Genomic DNA, 6864 nt, shown 5'->3' with positions numbered 1-6864 from the left:
AACAAAAAAGATGATGTTTAGTTTGAGAATGTATGAAACAGAGAAGAGGTAGTTCAGATGAAGTAGAGAGCTCCCTGTGGAAGACATTTATTGTAACTAATTAGCCATTTTGGGAGGAAACAATTCCCCAGCTGGAAGAAAGCTAAGTATGTTTTTATATTCCAACACCTTCTAAAATTTTTAAAAAGACAATTAAGACTTGAAATTGGAAGGAGTCAGATCCGACCACAACATCCACAGTATCCCTCTTGGGATTTATGGGATACTGACAGGCTAGTTAATCACAATTACTTTCTGAAATGTATTGCAAAACAATAAATAATTTCTGTTTTCTGTTACACTTCCTCTGCACAAGGAGAGGAAACATTTAGACAAAAGCAATCCAAGCTGCTCTGTCCTACTGCCTTTAGCCATTTTCTCCTACACAAAATGAATGTCATATGCAACCATGCTCATACATGGCTATGTAGATTCACTAGATTCTCAAAGGCAGTGAGATGTGCTGGCATATGTGTTTGCTATGTCAGGAATGATACTTCCAGTTTTTCCAGAAGTAACACTATTCAGGCTATTTTTCATCTAAAATGAGAGAGAACTCTGAGGACAGAAAGCTTATTAAAAATGGAAATATCTGTGGAGAAGATTTACTGATCTGCGGCTAACCGGTCAGTAATTACTCAACTCATCTCATCTACCCTGGAATAATGGAGCACTGTTTCTCCAAATTGTCATGAAATGTCCTTGCATTACAAGATTTAGTGAAAATTAATGTCGGAAGTCAAGAGCCCTACAACTCATAGTGCATGTTGTTTGGAACTGCATATTTTAAAGAGTTTATCTTTAGCAGATTATGCTAAATTCCTTGGTTACTATTTGACTAGGAAGTATTTAAATAGAATTACTACACGAACACAGGATTGTTTAAAACACTCAAAACATTTACTGAACATTGCTCTCTTTTTGTATCATTACTAGATGTTCTTTTGGTAGTACAGTTTAACTACTGTTTAATTTAATCTTGCTTCTAATGTAACATCATATTTTATTGCTACTCCAAATTCCCTCTTAACCACAATTTTTTTTTTTTTTCTTTTAAACCAAAGTCGCCCTTTCTGGTCATGACACCACTGTGGCGTTTGAGATGTCTAACAATCTCGGACAGCTGTTTGTCACATTTCTGTGCTTCTTCCCTCCCAGTTTTAACTCGGTTTACTGCTCCATGCAAAGCTCAGGGATGTATATGCATAAGTAATTTGCACACAGGGAGTCGGAGCACTCTGCTTAAGGAAGAGGTAGGGCTGGGATCAAAGTCATCCCTCTTGGGATGTGTGCATGATGCCGGACAGCTGTAACGAGCAACCTGGCCTATCCCACCGTACCTATTTCCACACACGAGCCTGTGAACCTCTCCCAGAGCTGTACTTCAGCCTCCAGTACCCAACGCTGGTGCCTCGCCAGAGAAAACCGAAAAAACACCACGGGGTTTTCAAAAACAGGATCGTGGCAGTTTACACAGCATAGCCTAGCGCTAGGATAACTCTTGAGGGGAACAAGGTCTGTTTTGTGTTTTTCCGCCTTTTTTTTTGCCACAGGATGCCTACTCCTCCCCGATGCCTCAGCACTAACCTGTGGGCTCAGCCCCGCGTGCCTGGCTGGGCAGAGGCCGGAGATGGGTGTTGGTGGCAGCAGGGCTTGGCCCCGGGGCCAAATGCCCGAGTCTCACCAGGTACTCATCCCCACGGCTGCCAGAGAAGCTCCGGTCTCGGCGAGCGACGGCTCCCCGCGCCGCCCGGCCACCTGCCCGCCCGCACTGCCAAGGCCTCGTTACGAGCCCAACATGGCGGCGGCGGGAGCGGAGAGGGCGGCGGGGTCCAACACCTCCGCGCCGCGGTGTGAGTCCAAGATGGCGGCGGGTCAGCCCTGTGGGACGGCGCCGGCGGGGGAGGGGCGGGGGCGGGGAAGGTTTCCATAGCGGCGGCCGCCAGTGTCACACCGGGGCACTTCCTGGTCGGAGGCCGCCGGTCCCGGGGCAGCAAGCAGGGAAGCGCCGCTGGGGAGGAGGCGGACGGAGGCCCCGGAAGGAGGAGGAAGCCGAGCAAAGGTAGGGGCGAGCCGAGACGTGCGGCCATTGTGCGGCCCCCTGGGGCGGGGGAGCGTGGCGTGGTGGCGGGCTGGACCCTTCCTTTCCCGGGTGCGTGTGTGGAGGGGCGAGGATGCCGCGCCGGACCTCTCCAGTGAAGCGGGCGGGGTGGGACGCAGTTCCTAGAGAGCTGCGGGCCGGCGGGCAATACCATCCCGCCCCGGGGGGAGCCCGGGCTGCGCTCCCCACCCCCGGGGCCGAGGAGGTGGAAGAGGCGGGAGCCGGCTCCCGGAGGGTACTGGGGAGCTTCCGACTGTTCCATTCCCAGCGGAGGGGTGTGCGTGTTTGGAGGGTCCCTGCTATTTCTGTTGGGGGGGGCGGCGGGTGGCAGAAGGCAGTGTGGGGAGCTCCGGGAGGCCGGGGGGGGGGGGCGGCGCGGAGCGGGAGGCGGCTGAGCCGAGTGCGCGGGGGGAGGCTGAGGGAAGCCCGGTTGGAGATGCCCCAGGGTCCCATTGTAAGGCTCGAGTGAGGCGCGGCGGCGGTGGGGGGACTGCCCCAAGGGAAGGCACCCCCAGCAGGGAGGTCGGGGTGCCCTTCCCGCCGGGAGCGGCGAGTTGTGGCGGCCGGGGCCTCTGCGCTCGGAGTGGGGCTGGGGCGGGGGGGGGGGCGTGTGATTGCGGGGGTCACTGCTGCGGCTCGGACGCCCCTCGGGATCTTCCCGAGGGCCTCCCTTTTCCGTCCAGGCGGGAGGCTGCGATACCAGCCCGTGTCGGGAGCACGGAGGTTTAGGATGGCCGAACCCTTGTTTTAACGTGACTTTCTGGCGCTGCCGCTTTCTGTACCTGCTCCCTCCTCTGCTTTTTGTAACACTTCAGGTATTTTTGTAACACTTCAGGTACGTGGTGGGAGGTGCCCGCGCCGGGCCGAGAGCCGTGGCGTGGTGCAGCAGGGGCCGCGGCCCGGCGCGCTCCCACGGGCGGCGCTGCCAGCAGGCTCCCGTCTCCATGTCCCTCCCTGAGCCCTTGGTCTCTGTGGGACCATCAGCGAAAGGGCCAGTTCTCAAGATGTTTCGGGTGCTTTCCGTGGCGTGGCTGGTCGCCTGCAGGAAACCGCCGAAGCCATGGAACTGCCGACTGAATGGGAGTCAAGTGGTGACTTAAAACACTGTCGCCGAGCCCCGGTACCAGTCGTTTGCCCGCGTACCCTCGAGAATAACTTTCTTTGTGCCGTTCCCAGCGTGGAGCGGGCAGCTGCGCCGAAAGCTGGCTGTGAGTGCAGCCAGTTTGTGGCTTTGGCTGAATTACAGCGCAATGAAAGCGAATGCGCATCTGCCTTGGGAACAACAAACGCGTTTTGTGGGGGATCGGTTCAATTAGAATAAAATAATTGTTCTCTATGGTCGCTTAGCTTGCTGCCTGCCCTGCAATCTAGAGCTGCCGTGTGACAGTCGAAACTCAAACTCTGCTGGCCGTGTGGATATTAAATGCTGCGGCCAATCAGCAGTGCCTGAAACTAAAAGCAATTTGCTCCAGCGCTTTGTAGTGTAAATATTCCTGCTATGAACAAAGAGGAGGGTGTGTCATTGTACTTGTTTCATTTGTACTTCTGTGTGCTTCCTCATTTGTGGCCAGTCAATGATTCTGTGTAGTTTCTTAAACACTAGTAGTCTTATTTTGTTATGAATTTTGTGTTTGCGCTGGCTTGGGCGTTTTACTGAGCTGGGATGCTGGGAAACTCGATGCTATATTAGGAATTTTTATTAGGTTGTCTTTTTTTTAATAGCCGTGCTCTTAAGTGACTTAGTTTTGCTTCTTTTTAACTTCTCTCGTTACTGATTATAACTTTGAAGTTAATTCAACTTGGATGCAGTGTAAAATAAGTATTTAGTAGAACTGCCTTTTAACCAGCTGTTCTTTTGCCCTCTGATTGTGCACCACGGAAACCAATAATTTCAGACTCACTGTTTTGCCAGCCAGCTAGCTATAAAACTTTAAAACCTGTGCTTCTGAAACCTCTGTATCTATTTTCTTTGAGGGGCCATAACATTTTGGTTTAAAGAAGAAAGTAAATGACAGTAAAATACTGATTTGTGCCAGGCAGGCTCTCTTTGGTCTGTTTTGTCTTTGTGTGTGTTTAAACATTGCAGTTGCATGCTGCTTCTGTGATTTCTGGTTCTTGGGAATTGAAGATATAAATACTTAATGTTAACTCCTTAGCATCTAAGCTAAATGGATACTACAATAACATACACACACACTAGGCCTGAATCTTTAATTGTCAACTTAAAGGAAAATCTTTTCTCTGGATAGAGTCATTTCGCATAGAGTTATAATATGCTGTAATTTACTTGCAGTCTGGCTCGTATTAATTATCCCGAAACAGAGTATTGGATAAAAAAGACGTGGCACTAGGTGTGGAAACAGATAATTGAATGTACTAGTGGTGTGCTTGAATTTGAAGTTGTAAAGAGCTTCTCTCACTTCAGATAGTCTTTTTAAATCTAAGTTAAAATGCTGCTAGTTTTGTAACTACTTAAGGTGAATACCACCAAGGGCTAGTAGACCTGTGTTAGTAGATGAAAAACTGGATGGAATACAACGGTTAGCTCTTCAGGAAAAGAGAAGGATCAAAGGCATGTATGTGGTGGTTTTTTTTTTTTTATAGCCTTGTTAATTGCAGGGAATAAAGAATGTCAGGTACTGTTTTGAAAAAGACAGTTTTTGCAAGATGGTATCTTTCAGCAAGACACTCAACAAGTAATAAGTCTTTCTTCGTTGTGTAATAGTTGGTAGTGTTTGTGTGCAGGAGAGAATGCCAGAAGCCTTGAAATAAATCAGGTTGTTGACTGAGAGAGCTAAGTGATAACTGTTTGTTTTCTAACACACATCCTTAAGAAAAGCACCAATATTGTAACGCAATAGAAAATACGGACTTTCTGGTATTTGACAGTCTTGACTTTTCCTGACTTTCTGGTGCTGCTTGCTATTGCTATACTTGAAATTACAAATAAAAGATGAAACTTTAGGTTTTTTAGGGTCTTAAACATTTTAGTCAAATAGTCCGACTAAATGGCCTTCAGCAAAATGATAAAGTTGGGAACAAGGGAAATTTTATAAAGCACATGTGCAGCATTATTTTGAAGAACAAAACCTGATTTTAGTCAGAAGTCTATATTGGCTAGTAAACAGATACTAGCGATATCTAAACAAAACATTTAGACACAGAAGGCAAGATAGGAGTAACTCTGCATAGCTGGATGTCAGAGTTTGAGTCGCTGTGGTGCGCTGAAACATTCACTTTCCATGATGCTGACACGTGTTTTTAGGTGGTATATAGCTGCTATATTCTCCCCTGCTCATTTCCTCAGTGTTACGTGACTAGATTTTTATAAACGATATGGTGCATAATTATGCTATTATTAGCCTTAAGTGGTTTTCAGAACTGATGTTTTGTTTTTTCCTAATGAACAGCCTTTTCCTGTACGTGTAACGTGATGTCTCTGAGGTGAAGTATTGTTAGTTCATGTTTACAAAACTAAGGTGAGACTATACCTTTGGAAAATCAAGTTGAATGGGAGACTTCAGTCTTCTGGTTGACTGCATAAGATGGAACAATTTGGGCCCAAAGGTAGTATGGAAATCCAGTCAAAAGTGCTCTGGACCTGGGTTGAGGGCCATCTGCATGACTCACTTAATGTTCTTAACATAATAGTTGTAATTAGTCCAGTAAATAATTAAATGTCATGGAAGCTGTATTTCCTAATTTTGACATCAGTAATCAAAAAGAAGCTGATGAGACTGCAGTTCTAATGATATGTTTTAACCAGACACTTTATTTTTGATTAGGCTTAAATGTTTAATTTAGCAGCCATTCATAGAGAATTGACAGGACCTGCATTTCAAACTGCTCTTCTTCAGTGATTGCACCATCTAATGGCTTTGTGTTCCCTGTGGATTTTTATAGTATCTGCACATGTATTTCTTCAGCATTAGACCGTTCTCTTCCCTGTGCTACTTTTTCCATGCAAAAGAAGTTGATTGTTAATTTTCAGTCTGCAGCATTACTGAAGGCTTCCTTTTGGCAGTTCAGTTTTTTTGGTGTTGTGTGGGTGGTTTTGGTGTCCCCGCTCCCCCCCCCCCCCCCCCCCCCCCCTTTTTTTTTTTTTTTTAGCAATTGATGCAGGAGCCTTCTTGTGATATGAATCCAGGCCTGGGATAGTTCCTCTGCTTCTCTGGCGTGTGCCGTGAATCTGTAAATGTTATATGAAATCATACTTCACAAAAAGTTAGATCTCTTCTTTTGTCTTTTTGTGGTTTGTTTTGTATTTTTTTTAAACATTAAGAGATCAGGTGAGTTGAGACTTGAAATCTGAGTCAGCACAAGATATTGTCTGGCTGGATTAGTACAGGTGGTCAGGTTCAGCAAGTTCTAATTGGCTCTGAAAAAAGGAAATAAATGGCATAATATTCCTTAATTTGCAGAGAATCTCTTTGTGCAGGTATTAGAGAAAAACTGTAGCTTCATAGATATATTTAGTTTTTTCTTTTCCCCTCAGCTGTGAGGTGAAGTTACTTTCATTTAACTGGTCTATCAGACTTACATATTCTCACTTTTAAGAGCAGTATGGAGATTATGTAATAAATTTTCCAAAATATACTTACTGTGCTGTCATTGTTGGAGTTTGTCCTCTATATTTCGCTTCGGGGAGAGCCAGGCATATTGTTAGTGGGTATCTGTCTGTCATTTTTGTTATGAATTGGCTGATCTGATGACGTGCGGTTGCT

At 46.4% G+C, this 6864-nt stretch overlaps 1 protein-coding gene across 1 annotated transcript in view; it reads left to right on the top strand.

Moving 5' to 3' along the window:
* Positions 1-2022: 2022 nt before the first annotated feature.
* The window catches only part of USP6NL (USP6 N-terminal like), a 135985-nt gene continuing 131143 nt past the window's right edge, over positions 2023-6864 (top strand). Inside the window, exon 1 of the mRNA XM_086610038.1 lies at positions 2023-2101. The gene's annotated coding sequence lies outside the window, so the exon portion shown is untranslated. The remainder of the gene's footprint in view (positions 2102-6864) is intronic.

Source organism: Tauraco erythrolophus, chromosome 4, assembly GCF_009769465.1.
Source record: "Tauraco erythrolophus isolate bTauEry1 chromosome 4, bTauEry1.pri, whole genome shotgun sequence".
NCBI classification, from domain to species: domain Eukaryota; kingdom Metazoa; phylum Chordata; class Aves; order Musophagiformes; family Musophagidae; genus Tauraco; species Tauraco erythrolophus.
The sequence above is the reverse complement of the archived record's forward strand: the minus strand, read 5'-3'. Positions and strand labels throughout refer to the sequence as shown.